The sequence below is a fragment of the Dama dama genome, chromosome 29 (assembly GCF_033118175.1).
Source record: "Dama dama isolate Ldn47 chromosome 29, ASM3311817v1, whole genome shotgun sequence".
Taxonomy (NCBI): domain Eukaryota; kingdom Metazoa; phylum Chordata; class Mammalia; order Artiodactyla; family Cervidae; genus Dama; species Dama dama.
The window spans coordinates 10,610,313-10,625,425 of NC_083709.1; the positions used below are offsets into that span (position 1 = coordinate 10,610,313).

The 15,113-nt window shown below is 45.0% G+C and overlaps 1 protein-coding gene across 1 annotated transcript in view; it reads left to right on the top strand.

Annotated features, from left to right (window-relative positions):
* The window catches only part of PALLD (palladin, cytoskeletal associated protein), a 358,254-nt gene that overhangs the window by 97,823 nt on the left and 245,318 nt on the right, over positions 1-15,113 (top strand). The window lies entirely within an intron of this gene.

Below are 15,113 nucleotides of genomic sequence, written 5' to 3' on the forward strand. Positions count from 1 at the left end.
CGCTGTGTGAGGATGTCAGGAGGCTGAGGCCCAAGCGTGCTGGGCCTGACTGCCCTCCCCTGGGGGGACTGGCCTTGGTGGGGCCAGCCCCTCCTCAGGGACACGGGGACCTCCGCTGGGTGGTGGGAAAGCAGACGGTGACTTGGGAGCTGGGCCAGCGGGGTGGGCAGGGGCAGGCACTGCGGCTCTGATGGGACAGGCCAAAGGGAACCAGCAGCGGGAGAGGGGGGACCGACGTGGAGCACGCCCAGGAGCTCTGCAAGGGCCTTGTTCCCAGTCCAGCTGCAGTGGGAGTCGCTTCCTTACCTGACAGGATGGCCTGACCCACCCCCTAGTTGAGGTGGGACTCCAGCAGTCTGGGGCTGAGCCGGGGGCATCTGGCTTCTGCTCCTCGAGTGCGATGGGGCTCTCTCCACACGGCCAGCTCGGATCAGGGGGATCTAAGAGGGTGAGAGTGGCTGAGGAAGCTGTGTTGATCATTTATCACAGGCTTTGGGGTTATCTCCTCACAGTGTCTGAGAGGTCTGCTCGGAGTCAAGCTTATTCTGCAGGTCTCGCTGCTAACGGATTCCTGAAAAGAACAGGACCCATGAGTGTGGGCCACCTTGGGCCTCTTCAGCCAGACTTCTAAACAGCAGCTTCTCCTGTGACCAAAGCGAGTGGTGAACAAGAGCCCAGGGCCTGGGGACGAAGAGTGCAGACCTGACAGGCCGGGGTGGGGCGCGTGCCCTCAGCACTCTCCCCCACTCACGCCTTCCCCGGCTCTCAGCCTCCGCACACAGCTGCCGAGGAACAGAGTGGGCCCAGGAAGTCCAAGCCACCACACCCCACTCACGACACCGTCAGCACTCCTGATCAACAACACTTCATTTCTCTGCTGCATGAAAGGCATCTCCAAAATCAGTGTCCTCCTGTGGGCCAAACATCAGGAACCCCAACCAAAAAGTGTCTGAGAGACCCTGCCCATGGACACCGAGAGATGCAGACTCACAGCGGTGCATGTGGACTGCCACGGTCAGGGCTGTGTCTGCTGGATGGCACTGGGGGCTTCAGGGAGGGGCCAGGATGGGCTCTCCCACCCGGGGGTGCCAACCCACCTGGATGCCTTCCCATCCCAGGGAGAGCACACGCTCCTCGGGAGAACAGTCCAGACCTCAAATGCTAACCCTGACCCCATGTCCAGCTGAATATGTCTCTAAGTGGCCACGTGCCTCTGAATCGCAAAGGACAGGAGTGTGCCAACAGCGCAGGTCGTGAGAACTCAACTGGATTCTAACCCACATATCTTCCATAATGAAGTCACGTCAGGCTCTAGATCAGGGGGTCTCGGGGTCGGGCTTGTGGACCATGCCCATCAGCTCACTGAAGAGGCAGGTTTAAACCCCGGATTGGCAGCCTTGCCCTCTGAGTCCCAGCAGAGGGCCCGGCGACCTGCGTTTCTTCAAGAATCTTTGATTTGGACGCACACAACTTGAGAACCACATTTCAGAGCAGCGCAGGGGGACCTAGTCATCCTGCAGCTGTTTCAAAGGCACGTGGGTTCATTTTGCTGTGCTTTCTCTGCCTGGCTGTGGCTAAACCTCTGGAAGCCTAGGGATGGGTTTTCCTCAGAAGAGCCTGCAGAGGCCAGTTCTACATAAGCACAGAGTAAACGCTGGATCAAGCTGATGCACAGAGGACAGCGTCCTGTGAATCTTCCCTCCTCACTGTGAGACTCAAACTTGTTCCGACATCACTATTGCCCTATAAACCCCAGTTGGAAGCTTATTTCTGGTGAGAGGGAGGGGTTGCTTTATTGTTCAGTGGCTCAGTTGTGTCCGACCCTCTGCAACTCCAAGGACTGCAGCACGCCAGGCTTCTCTGTCCTTCACCATCTCCCAGATTTTGTTCAAACATGTCCATTAAGTCAGTGATGCCATCCAACCATCTCCTCCTCTGTTGCCCTATTCTCCTCCTGCCTCCAATCTTTCCCAGCATCAGGGTCTTTTCCAGTGAGTTGGCTCTTCCTCACCAGGTGGCCAAAGTATTGGAGCTTCAGCTTCAGCATCAGTCCTCCCAGTGAATATTCAGAATTGATTTCCTTTAGGATGGACTGGTTTGATCTCCTTGAAGTCCACGGGACTCTGTTTGCTTTAACATGCAGCAATTTGAAGCTGATTACAATCTCCTTGTCCCTAGCCCCAAAGAGAAGTAGCATTCTTGTGCCGAGATTGGGCGCTGACCTCAGTTTGTCCATGAGGTAGCATCTTGTTACATAACCCCTGGATGATTTTAAATATGAATGTCAGTGATTACCACCTCCTGGCAGATCATCCTTCTGGGGCCTAAGTGTGGAAATGAAATGACGCATCTGGACCCTGAGATGTCCTGCCTGAGCATTCCAGTGGAAGGGGACTCTGGAGGTTACCTAGACATGCGGGGCAGGACCATGCTCCCAGTGTCCTCAAGAGACAAAGCTTTTCTGTTACAGCGTCCTCAGCAGAGCAGATTCCACTAAGAAAAGCCTCCAGAGTTTCAGCAAGGTTAGCATTTCCAGAAGAAAAATAAACCTATGCTCACTTTACCTCTTATAATGTGAAGCTCTGCCTAGGGGCCCTGAAAAGCATCCATCCAGGCCCCTCTGTGGTACATCTGAAAGCTGCATTGTCTGACTGCTTGTATAAGAAAGGATAAGGAGCAAACTGTTGAGAAGCCTCAGCTCACCCTCTCCCATCTGTATGAGCGGGATCCCCGCTCTGCACACTCAGTGCAATGGGAGGGTCAGAGGGGCCCTGGATCAGGCTGCCCTCGGGGGTGTCATCTGTACCACCACCAGCATCACCATTCTAAACTGCATCCGAAAGCTCTCATTTAAAGTCACTCTGTTATAGAAATAGTGGGGACTCCTGAAACACATTTCCTTCTCCAGGGGATCTTCCTGACTCAGGAATCGAACTCGAGTCTCCTGCGTTAGCAGGCAGATTCTTTACCGCTGAGCCACCAGGAAGCCACCTATGAATATATACTCACCAAGTGATGTAGCATCCACCTTATAAAGCAGAAATTACACTGGATGCAAGGAGAAATATACATAAATGAAAACTCAGTCCACTATAAATTCAAATCAAAATATCTGAACTTCGAAGAAGACATCAGTAACCTCATTAATAAGATATATGTTATTCAGGTCTACATCCTGAAATATCGACAGCACTGTGTTTTTTTTTATTTATTTGTTTTCCATTTATTTTTATTATTTGGAAGCTAATTACTTTACAATATTGTAGTGGTTTTTGTTATACATTGACATGAATCAGCCATGGATTTACATGTATTCCCCATCCCGATCCCCCCTCCCACCTCCCTCTCTACATGCTCCCTCTGGGTCTTCCCAGTGCGCCAGGCCCGAGCACTTGTCTCATGCATCCAGCCTGGGCTGGTGATCTGTTTCACTCGAGATAATATACATGTTTTGATGCTGTTCTCTCGAAACATCCCACCCTCACCTTCTCCCACAGAGTCCAAAAGTCTGTACTGTACATCTGTGTTTCTTTTTCTGTTTTGCATATAGGGTTATCGTTACCATCTTTCTAAATTCCATATATATGCGTTAGTATTCTGTATTGGTCTTTATCTTTCTGGCTTACTTCACTCTGTATAATGGGTTCCAGTTTCATCCATCTCATTAGAACTGATTCAAATGAATTCTTTTTAATGGCTGAGTAATATTCCATGGTGTATATGTACCACAGCTGCCTTATCCATTCATCTGCTGATGGGCATCTAGGTTGCTTCCATGTCCTGGCTATTATAAACAGTGCTGCGATGAACATTGGGGTGCACGTGTCTCTTTCAGATCTGGTTTCCCTGGTGTGTATGCCCAGAAGTGGGATTGCTGGGTCACATGGCAGTTCTATTTCCAGTTTTTTAAGAAATCTCCACACTGTTTTCCATAGCGGCTGTACTAGTTTGCATTCCCACCAACAGTGTAAGAGGGTTCCCTTTTCTCCACATCCTCTCCAGCATGTATTGCTTGTAGACTTTTGGATAGCAGCCATCCTGACTGGCCTGTAATGGTACCTCATTGTGGTTTTGATTTGCATTTCTCTGATAATGAGTGATGTTGAGCATCTTTTCATGTGTTTGTTAGCCATCTGTATGTCTTCTTTGGAGAAATGTCTGTTTAGTTCTTTGGCCCATTTTTTGATTGGGTCATTTATTTTTCTGGAATTGAGCTGCAGGAGTTGCTTGTATATTTTTGAGATTAATCCTTTCTCTGTTGCTTCATTTGCTCTTATTTTCTCCCAATCTGAGGGCTGTCTTTTCACCTTGCTTATAGTTTCTTTTGTAGTGCAAAAGCTTTTAAGTTTCATTAGGTCCCATTTGTTTAGTTTTGCTTTTATTTCCAATATTCTGGGAGGTGGGTCATAGAGGATCCTGCTGTGATTTATGTTGGAGAGTGTTTTGCCTATGTTCTCCTCTAGGAGTTTTATAGTTTCTGGTCTTACATTCAGATCTTTAATCCATTTTGAGTTTATTTTTGTGTATGGTGTTAGAAAGTGTTCTAGTTTCATTCTTTTACAAGTGATTGACCAGTTTTCCCAGCACCACTTGTTAAAGAGGTTGTCTTTTTTCCGTTGTATATTCTTGCCTCCTTTGTCGAAGATAAGGTGTCCGTAGGTATGTGGATTTATCTTGGGCTTTCTATTCTGTTCCATTGATCTATATTTCTGTCTTTGGACAGCACTGTTTGTTCAAGTGACCAAGGAGCATACTGATAACTTCGCTGACAGCTCAGTTGGTAAAGAATCCACCTGCAGTGCAGGAGACCCCGATTCAATCCCTGGGTCGGGAAGATCCGCTGGGGAAGGGACAGGCTACTCACTCCAGTGTGCTTGGGCTTCCCTGGTGGCTCAGCTGGTAAAGAATCCGCCTGCAATGCGGGAGACCTGGGTTCAGTCCCTGGGCTGGGAAGATCCCCCGGAGAAGGGAAAGGCTACCCACTCCAGTATTCTGCCCTAGAGAATTCCAATAGTCCATGGGTTTGCAAAGAGTCGGACACGACTGAGTGAATTTCACTTTCCTTTTTAAGGAGCACACATAAAAATTGTCTGTAAGTTAGGCTGCAAAGAAAGTCAACTGATCCCAAAAGACAGAAATTTTACAGATGATATTCTTTGATTGCAATGCAGTAACACACAAACAATTGTCAAAATCTCAATTATTAAAACCTATGCAAAATTTTTAAATAAAATATTAGCAAATAGCATCAGTCAGCACATTAAAAAATAATTACTATGACACAAATGGAGTTTATTGTAGAAATATAAGAACAGCTTATTAGTAGGAAATTTATTATATTCTATCAAATTGAAAGATCTAAAGAGAAACATTATATGATCATTTCTAAAGATACTTTAAAGAATGCATTTGGACAAAAGTCAATAATCATACTTGACCAAGAAAAAAAGCCCTCAATAAAATAAGTTAATTATTCTTCAGCATAATAAAATGTGTTATTCTCAGCCCACAGGCCATTCCACACCTCTGGGGGAAACACTGGAGGCATTTTCCCCACTAAAATCAAGTATCAGGTGGCACTTCCCTGGTGGTCCAGTTGTTCAGACTCTGAGCTTCCAATGCAGGGGTTACAGGTCCAGTCCCTGGTTGGGGAACTAAGGTCCCACATGCCAGAACTTTTTTTAATGTGCAAAACATCAAATATAAAGCAAGAATGTCCACTATTACTACTGTTATTTAACATTGTGCCTAATAGACAATGAAATAAGAAAAGAGGAAAATTAAAATTATAAAATTTGGAGAGCAGAGTTAATCTTTGTTTTTAGATGATACTAGAAATACGTGAAAAATATCTATAAACAATAACAGAATTTAGTAACAGAATGGTACAAAATGAATACACTATAATTAGTTGATTACATTCAATAAGAAGATGAAAGGAGATAAAAGACTCTATTTATCCCAAATTGGGATTAGCAGATGCAGACTAGTATATATAGGATAGATAAACAGCAAAGTCCTACATTCAACATCCTAGGATAAACCATAATGGAAAATAATACAGATATATATCTGTATACACACAGATCACTTTGCTATACATCAGAAATTAACACAGCACTGTAAATCAACTATACTTCAATAACAAATCAAAAATAAAAAACCTCATTCATAATCATAAAAAATCAAATAGCTGAGAACAAATGTAACAGTAAATGTATAAAACACGTATGAAGAAAACTGTAAAAAATTCCTCAAAGTCATAAAATAAGTTTGAACAAATAGAAAGATCTTTTTTTCAACTAGGAAAACTTGATAACAAAAAGATGTTTTGTTAATTAAGTAACTTTATGTTAATCATGTAAATTTCATTCTAGTAATACAAATATTGTTAACGGTTTCTGCTGTTACTGTTTGTTTACTCTGAAGTTCATATGGGAAAATAAATAAGGATAAATGGGAACTCTGAGCTGGGACAGCCATAAGAGAATGAGCCTCACTGGGTACTGAAAGTGAAAGCCTCAATAATGAACACAAGTGACACTGTGATCTGAACCAAGACCAGAAATAGCCCCAACCATACACAGGAATTTAATATCTGATGAAAATGGCATCTCAAAACAGTAGGTCAGCTCAGTTCAGTTCAGTCGCTCAGTCATGTCTAACTGTTTGTGACCCCATTGACTGCAGCACGCCAGGCCTCCCTGTCCATCACCGCCTCCCGGAGTTTACCCAAACTCATGTCCATTGAGTCGGTGATGCCATCCAACCATCTCATCCGCTGTCGCCCCCTTCTCCTGCCCTCAGTCTTTCCCAGCATCAGGGTCTTTTCAAATGAGTCAGCTCTTCGCATCAGGTGGTCAAAGTATTGGAGTTTCAGCTTCAACATTGGTCCTTCCAATGAATATTCAGGACTGATTTCCTTTAGGATGGACTGGTTCAATCTCCTTGCAGTCCAAGGGACTCTCAAGAGTCTTCTCCAACACCACAGTTCAAAAGCATCAATTATTCAGCACACAGCTTTCTTTTTTTTTGCGGGGGGGGGGGTGGTTGTAACAAATAGGTTTTATTATTTTTTTCCATTTATTTTTATTAGTTGGAGGCTAATTACTTTACAATATTGTAGTGGTTTTTGCCATACATTGACATGAATCAGCCATGGATTTACATGTGTTCCCCATCCCAATCCCCCCTCCCCACCTCCCTCCCCATCCCATCCTTCTGGGTCTTCCCAGTGCACCAGCCCCAAGCACTTGTCTCACTCTCACATCCATACATGACCACTGGAAAAACCATAGCCTTGACGAGATGGACTTTTATTGGCAAAGTAATGTCTCTGCTTTTTAATATGCTGTCTAGGTTGGTCATAACTTTTCTTCCAAGGAGTAAGCATCTTTTAACTTCATGGCTGCAGTCACCATCTGCAGTGATTTTGGAGCCCAGAAAAATAAAGTCAGCCACTGTTTCCCCATCTATTTACCCACGAAGTGATGCGACCAGATGCCATGATCTTAGTTTTCTGAATGTTGAGCGTTAGGCCAACGTTTTCACTCTCCTCTTTCACTTTCATCAAGAGGCTCTTTAGTTCTTCACTTTCTGCCATAAAGGTGGTGTCATCTGCATATCTGAGGTTATCAGTATTTCTCCTGGTAATCTTGATTCCAGCTTGTACTTCCTCCAGCCCAGCATTTCTCATGATGTATTCTGCATATAAGTTAAATAAGCAGGGTAACAATATACAGCCTTGACTTACTCCTTTTCCTATTTGGAACCAGTCTGTTGTTCCATGTCCAGTTCTAACTGTTGCTTCCTGACCTGCATACAGATTTCTCAAGAGGCAGGTCAGGTAGTTTGGTATTTCCATCTCTTTCAGAATTTTCCATAGTTTGTGGTGATCCAAACAGTTAAAGGCTTTGGCACAGTCAGTAAAGCAGAAATAGATGTTTTTCTGGAACTCTCTTGCTTTCTCAATGAGCCAACAGATGTTGGCAATTTGATCTCTGGTTCCTCTGCCTTTTCTAAAACCAGCTTGAGCATCTGGAAGTTGACGGTTTACATATTGTTGAAGCCTGACTTGGAGAATTTTGAGCATTACTTTGCTAGCGTGTGAGATGAGTGCAATTGTGCAGTAGTTTGAATATTCTTTGGCATTGCCTTTCTCTGGGATTGGAATGAAAACTGACCTTTTCCAGTCCTGTGGCCACTGTTGAGTTTTCCAAATTTGCTGGCATATTGAGTGCAGCACTTTCACAGCATCATCTTTCAGGATTTGAATAGCTCACCTGGAATTCCATCGCCTCCACTAGCTTTGTTCATAGTGCTGCTTCCTAAGGCCCACTTGACTTCACATTCCAGGGTGTCTGGCTCTAGGTGAGTGATCATACCATTGTGGTTATCTGGGTCATGAAGATCTTTTTTGTATAGTTCTTCTGTGTATTCTTGCCACCTCTTCTTAACATCTTCTGCTTCTGTTAGGTCCATACTATTTATGTCCTTTATTGAGCCCATCTTTGCATGAAATGTTCCCTTGGCATCTCCAGTTTTCTTGAAGAGATCTCTAGTCTTTCCCATTCTATTGTTTTCCTCTATTTCTTTGCACTGATCACTGAGGAAGCCTTTCTTATCTCTCCTTGCTATTCTTTGGAACTCTGCATTCAAATGGGTATATCTTTCCTTTTCTCCTTTGCATTTCACTTCTCTTCTTTTCACAGCTATATGTAAGGCCTCCTCAGACAGCCATTTTGCTTTTTTGCATTTCTTTGTCTTGTGGATGGTCTTGATCCCTGTCTCCTATACAATGTCACCAACCTCCGTCCATAGTTCATCAGGCACTCTGTCTATCAGATCTAGTCCCTTAAATCTAATTCTCACTTCCACTATATAATTGTAAGGAATTTTATTTAGGTCATATCTGAATGGTCTAGTGGTTTTCCCTACTTTCTTCAATTTCAATCTGAATTTGGTAATAAGGAGCTCATGATCTGAGCCACAGTTAGCTTCCAGTCTTGTTTTTGCTGACTTTATAGAGCTTATCCACCTTTGGCTGCAAATAATAAAATCAGTCTGATTTCAGTGTTGACCATCTGGTGATGTCCATGTGTAGAGTCTTCTCTTGTGTTGTTGGAAGGGGGTGTTTGCTATGCATTCTCTTGGCAAAACTCTATTAGCCTTTGCCCTGCCTCATTCTGTACTCCAAGGCCAAATTTGTTTGCTACTCCAGGTGTTTTCCTTGACTTCCTACTTTTGCATTCCAGTCCCCTATGATGAAATGAACATCTTTTTTGGGTATTTGTTCTAGAAGGTCTTGTAGGTCTTCATAGAACCTTTTAACTTCAGCTTCTTCAGGGTTACTGGTTGGGGCATAGACTTGGATTACCGTGATATTGAATGGTTTGCCTCAGAAACGAACAGAGATCATTCTGTTGTTTTTGAGATTGCATCCAAGTACTGCATTTTGGACTCTTTTGTTGACCATGATGGCTGCTCCATTTCTTCTAAGGGATTCCTGCCCACACTAGTAGATATAATGGTCATCTGAGTTAAATTCACCCATTCCAGTCCATTTTAGTTCACTGATTCCTAAAATGTCAACGTTCACTCTTGCCATCTCCTGTTTGACCACTTCTAATTTGCCTTGGTTCATGGACCTAACATTCCAGGTTCCTATGCAATATTGCTCTTCACAGCATCGGACCTTACTTCTGTCACCAGTCATATCCACAACTGGGTATTGTTTTGCTTTGGCTCTGTCTCTTCATTCTTTCTGGAGTTATTTCTCCACTCTTCTCCAGGAGCATATTGGGCACCTACCGACCTGAGGAGTTCATCTTTCAGTGTCATACATTTTTGCCTTTTCATACTGTTCATGGGGTTCTCAAGGCAGGAATACTGAAGTGCTTTGCCCTTCCTTTCTCCAGTGGACTACATTTTGTCAGAACTCTCCACGATGACCAATTCATCTTGGGTGGTCCTACACGGCATGGCTCACAGTTTCATTGAGTTAGACAAGCCTGTGGTCCATGTGATCAGATTGGTTAGGTTTCTATGATTGTGGTTTTCGGTCTGTCTGCCCTCTGATGGATAGGGATAAGAGGCTTATGGAAGCTTCCTGATGGGAGAGACAGGTAGGTAGGTAGAAGATGGTAGGTAGGAGATGACCATCACAGGTAGAAGTAGGTAGAAGATGACCATCGCAGGTAGAAGTAGGTGGAAGATGACCATCGCAGGTAGAAGTAGGTGGAAGATGAGCACCGCAGGTAGAAGTAGGTGGAAGATGACTATCACAAAGTGTCTGTGGAACAAAGCACGGCCAACAGAAGTAAGATCGTACAAGTCGGGGGACTACCGGAGAAGCAATGGCAGCCCACTCCAGTGCTCCTGCCTGGAAAATCCCAGGGATGGGGGAGCCTGGTGGGCTGCCGTCTATGGGGTTGCACAGAGTCGGACACGACTGAAACAACTTAGCAGCAGCAGCAGCAGCAGGGGAACTACATTAAACTGCAAATCTTCTGTGTATTGAAGGACACAGCCCACAGTGAAAAGCCAGATTATAAAATAGGAGCAAGTATTTGCGAACCATGTATCTGCTATAGGGCCAATATCCAGAATACATAAAGAATTCTTATATTCAACAGCAATGACGATAACATGATTTAAAACGGGAAAAGGACTTGAGACATTTCTCCAAAGATGATACTCAGTTAGCCAACTAGCTACTTGAATATCACAGAAAGGCAGTCAGAATCATTTTTTTGTTTGTTTAATTTTTATTATGTTTAATATTTATTCTTGCTGACATACAATGTTGTGTTACTTTATGCTGTAGAGCAAAGTGAATCAGTTGTGCATATACATATACCCACTCTTTCTCAGACTCTTTTCCCATGTAAGTCATTACAGAATATTGAGCAGAGTCTCCTGTGCTATCCATAGGCTCTCATTAGTTACCTATCTTATATATAGTAGTGTGGATATGTCAACCGCAATCTCCCAATTTGTTACTCTCCCCACGCTTCCCCTGTGGTCACTGTAAAGTTTGATTTCAAGATCTATGAGTATGCCTCTTTTCTTTTTCCTTTTTTTCTGTATTTATTTATTGGCTGTGCTAAGTCTTAGTTGTGGCACACAGGGTCTATGTTGAGGCAAGGGGAATCTTTAGCATGAGAACTCTTAGTTGCGGCCTGTGCACTCTAGTCCCCTGATCAGGGATTGAACCTGGGCCCCCTGCATTGGGAGCATAGAGTCCCAGCCACTGGATGCCCAGGGAAGTCCCTATGAATCTGCCTGAGACGTCACTCTTCACCCATCTGACTGGTGGACACTCTGACGTTTGCCAAGGTGCTCTGCAGGCAAGGCCGCAGTGAACAGGCAGTGGTCAGCATTGCTGGTGGGAGTGTGGGTTGGCCAAGCCCTTTGAGGGGCAACAGGGCCGTGTCCACCAGAATTAGGAATGTACAGCCCAGTAATCGCACTTGCCATGATGAATCCCTTAGACACATGCTGGAGAGGGTAAAATGTCACGTGTGGAAGCTTGCAACACCATTTAATAGCCGAACACTGGAAGCAGCTCAGTGTCGACCATTCGGGTCCTGCTGCAGTTGTGTGGCATCTGTCCAGGACAATGCCCTGAGATGTGACACGAGAGCGATCCGCATCGCGCCTTCCTGTCTGAGACCCTGCGACAGCTGACTGTGGCCCCCTGATTTCCCTCCCCTCCTTTGACATTCCACCTTGCTTTTTTCCAGCTGCATGGCCTTTTCCCCCTACCTCAAACATGCAGGTCAGCCTCCCACGTAAAGGCCTCTGTACAAGCCGTTCCCTCAGCCTCCCCAGAGAATCCCAGAGCTCACCCCTCACCACTGTTAACTCTGCTTAAATGTCACTTTCTCCACAAGGCCACCTCTGATCACTGCATCTAAAATCTAAGTCCCCACCTGACATTTCCAATCTCCATTATCTTGCTCTATGTTTTCAATTACTTTTATTATATTCTAACACAACATATAACTTGTATGTTTATTGTCTGCTTTATGTGCCTCCCCCAAGATATAGATGCCATGGGGCAGAAATTGTCATCACTTTTGTTGACTTCCATAACCCTATGATATACAACAGTACTTGGGCGTATTTATTGTTGTTTAGTCACTAAGTTATGTCCAACTCTTTGTGATCCTAGTGACTGTAGCCTGCCAGGCTCCTCTGTGCATATAATTCTTCAGGCAAGAATACTGGAGTGGGTAGCCATTTCATTCTCCAGGGGATCTTCCTGACCCAGGGTTCAAACCTGATCTCCTGCATTGCCAGGCAAATTCTTTACCACTGAGCTAACTGGGAAGCCCTATTTGGCATGTGAAAAGTGAAAGTGAAAGTTGCTCAGTCATGTCCGATGCTTTGCAACCCCATGGACGATATAGTCTATGGAATTCTCCAGGCTAGAATACTGGAATGGGTAGATTTTCCCTTCTCCAGGGGATCTTCCCAACCCTGGGATCAAACCCGGGTCTCCTGCATTGCAGGCGGATTCTTCACCAGCTGAGGTACTAGGGAAGCCTCAATTGGCATGTTGTTGTTGTTTAGTCACCAAGTCGTGTCTGACTCTTTGTGACCCCATGGACTGCAGCATACCATGCTGCCCTGTCCTTCACTATCTTCTGGAGCTTGCTCAAACCCATGTCCATTGAGTCAGTGATGCTATACAACCATCTCATCCTCTGTTACCCCCTTCTCCTCCTTCCCTCAATCTTTCCCAGCATCAGGGTCTTTTCAGATGAGTCAGCTCTTTGCATCAGGTGGCCAAACTACTGGAGCTTTAGCAACCGTCCTTCCAATGAATATTCAGGGTTTATTTCCTTTAGGGTTGACTGGTTTGATCTCCTTGCTGTCCAAGGCACTCTCAAGAGTCTGCTCCAGCACCACAATTTGAAAGCATCAATTCTTTGGTGTGGCATGTAGTAGGTGCCGAATAAATGTACGTTTCCAAATGAATGATTGATTGAGCATGTGATATAGAAAAGATCCAAAAGCATATTTAAGTGAAAGAGCAAATTAAAAGACAGTAATTGTTCTGCATATAATATTTTTAAGAAATAAAGAAAAAAGATTAGGAATTTATATTTGCAGGTATATGCATAATGAAACTTGGAAGTCTGCAGGAAAAAAATGAGTATCAGTGGTTACCTCCAGGGAAGGGTGTGGACTGGACAGAAGGGCCCCTGGTAGGAAGACTGTGGTGTCTGGACCTTTATTTAAATTACATGAATATTTCTTATTCAAAATATTTAATTATGCGTGCACACACACACACACACACACACACACACACACACACACACACACACGCAGACTGACATCAGAACCCCCAGGCAGGATGATCCTGTGATTCAGCTCTTCTGAGTAGGGCCTGCGGAATTTGCATTTTCAGCAAGCTCCCCACCCATCCTGGAGACAGGTCCACGGCAGAAAGCACTCTGAGAACACTCCCGGCTCCCTTGTTCCCTCTCCTGACCCAAGAAGCTCTACAGACGGTTTAGCTCTGGTGGCTCCTCTGGACACATCAAAGGAGGGCAGGGGCACCAGGGCCCTTTGCAGCTAGGGGCTTCCTGGTGTGGACCCTCAACTTCAGCCACAGTTGAACACAGGACCCCCCAGAGGGCTGTCACAGGACCCCGCAGAGAGTTCTGCGTGGTGGCGGTCTCTGCACTTCCGGCTCCTGAACTGTACCCAGTTCAGCAGAGTGGCTGCCAGGGCCCCTGTGGTCTTGGTCCCCACTGACACACTAATCTCGACCCAGTTGGTCCTCCTGTTTGCCAGGGCAACGTGATCAGTGACGTGTCCTTCTTAATTCGCAGAGGAAAGGTCGTCCTAACAGCCCTTCCTGGCGGTGAGAACAGCAGTTAGGACCTGGCATGTCTACTAGTGATAGCCCTCTTCCCCAGCAAGGCCACGGCTTCACTTGATGCAAGTGAGGACACAAGTCTTTCCCTAGGTTATTCAGAGACTGGAGAAGCGAGTGCAGAGAAAACGTAACAGGACCTCATCACACACAAAAAGGGACTGAACCTGCCAGATGCTTCATGTCTGAGAAGAATCTTCACTTCTATTAATCTTACATTGGTTCCCAAAGAAAGGGGGACATTTAATAAGGGAGGATGCTGTTTCATGACCGCCACTTCCTTAGTGTAATAAAAAGGCACTAGACTCTCAACATTTTACTTTCATTTCAAAAACTGTTTTTTGCACTATCTCTGTGTTAGAACTTTCAAGATGATTCTATTTCTGGGACACACTTTCTGACATGGTTTCTAATTGAGTTCAAGTCTGTCATGCTTTTGACATGTTATACGATACGTTAAAATTATTAGCTTCTTGGGACTTATGAGTTTCTTCCTTAAATTTCCAAAGACAGCCCTGGCTTTCTCTCAGACTGACCAACCACAAGCAGTTCTGTGACTGCAAGGCAGGAGACAATTTTTGCAAATGTTTAAAAATGAGGCTGTATCTGCCAGCGTGCTAGAGTTGGTGAGTCTTAGGTCTTTAAGAAACGGTTGGTCCTGTCTGTGCTATTGTCTCCCCAGCAGGCCATCTGTGTGGGAGCTGAGTCACTGCGGCGTAAGACTGCAGAGAAAGACAGTAGGATCACCGGACATACACTTGTCTGGCAGCCTTGGGTCTGTTCCCTAGATGGGGTGGAAAGGCTTGATTAATGACAGACTTGTTCAACATGAAAAAGAACAAAGCCTGGATTTATTCTTGGCATTCTTCTTCCTAGGGGCTTGTGGGGGGGGGGGTGATGTAGTAATTAATTTATAGCTTTGCAGCAAGGCAACATCAGAGAAGCAGTTTAATTCACAAGAACAATGCAGATGGAGAGTGTAATCGAGGGTACTGGGCACAGAAGAGTCTAGAAGGAAGCTCAGGCAGAAGGTGAGTTCTTCTATAAATGATACAGATTCACTACCAGTTACTACCTAGGTTCACCGCGCCCCAAGGTGTCCTGAGAGACACTTACCTTGACTAAAGGAACAGAGGTCTGTGGGAAATGCTTCTGAAACCCCGGCGGAGCTTGCTTATTACCTGCTACGGGCTGATCGCTCCCCTTCCGGAGGAGCAGGTCT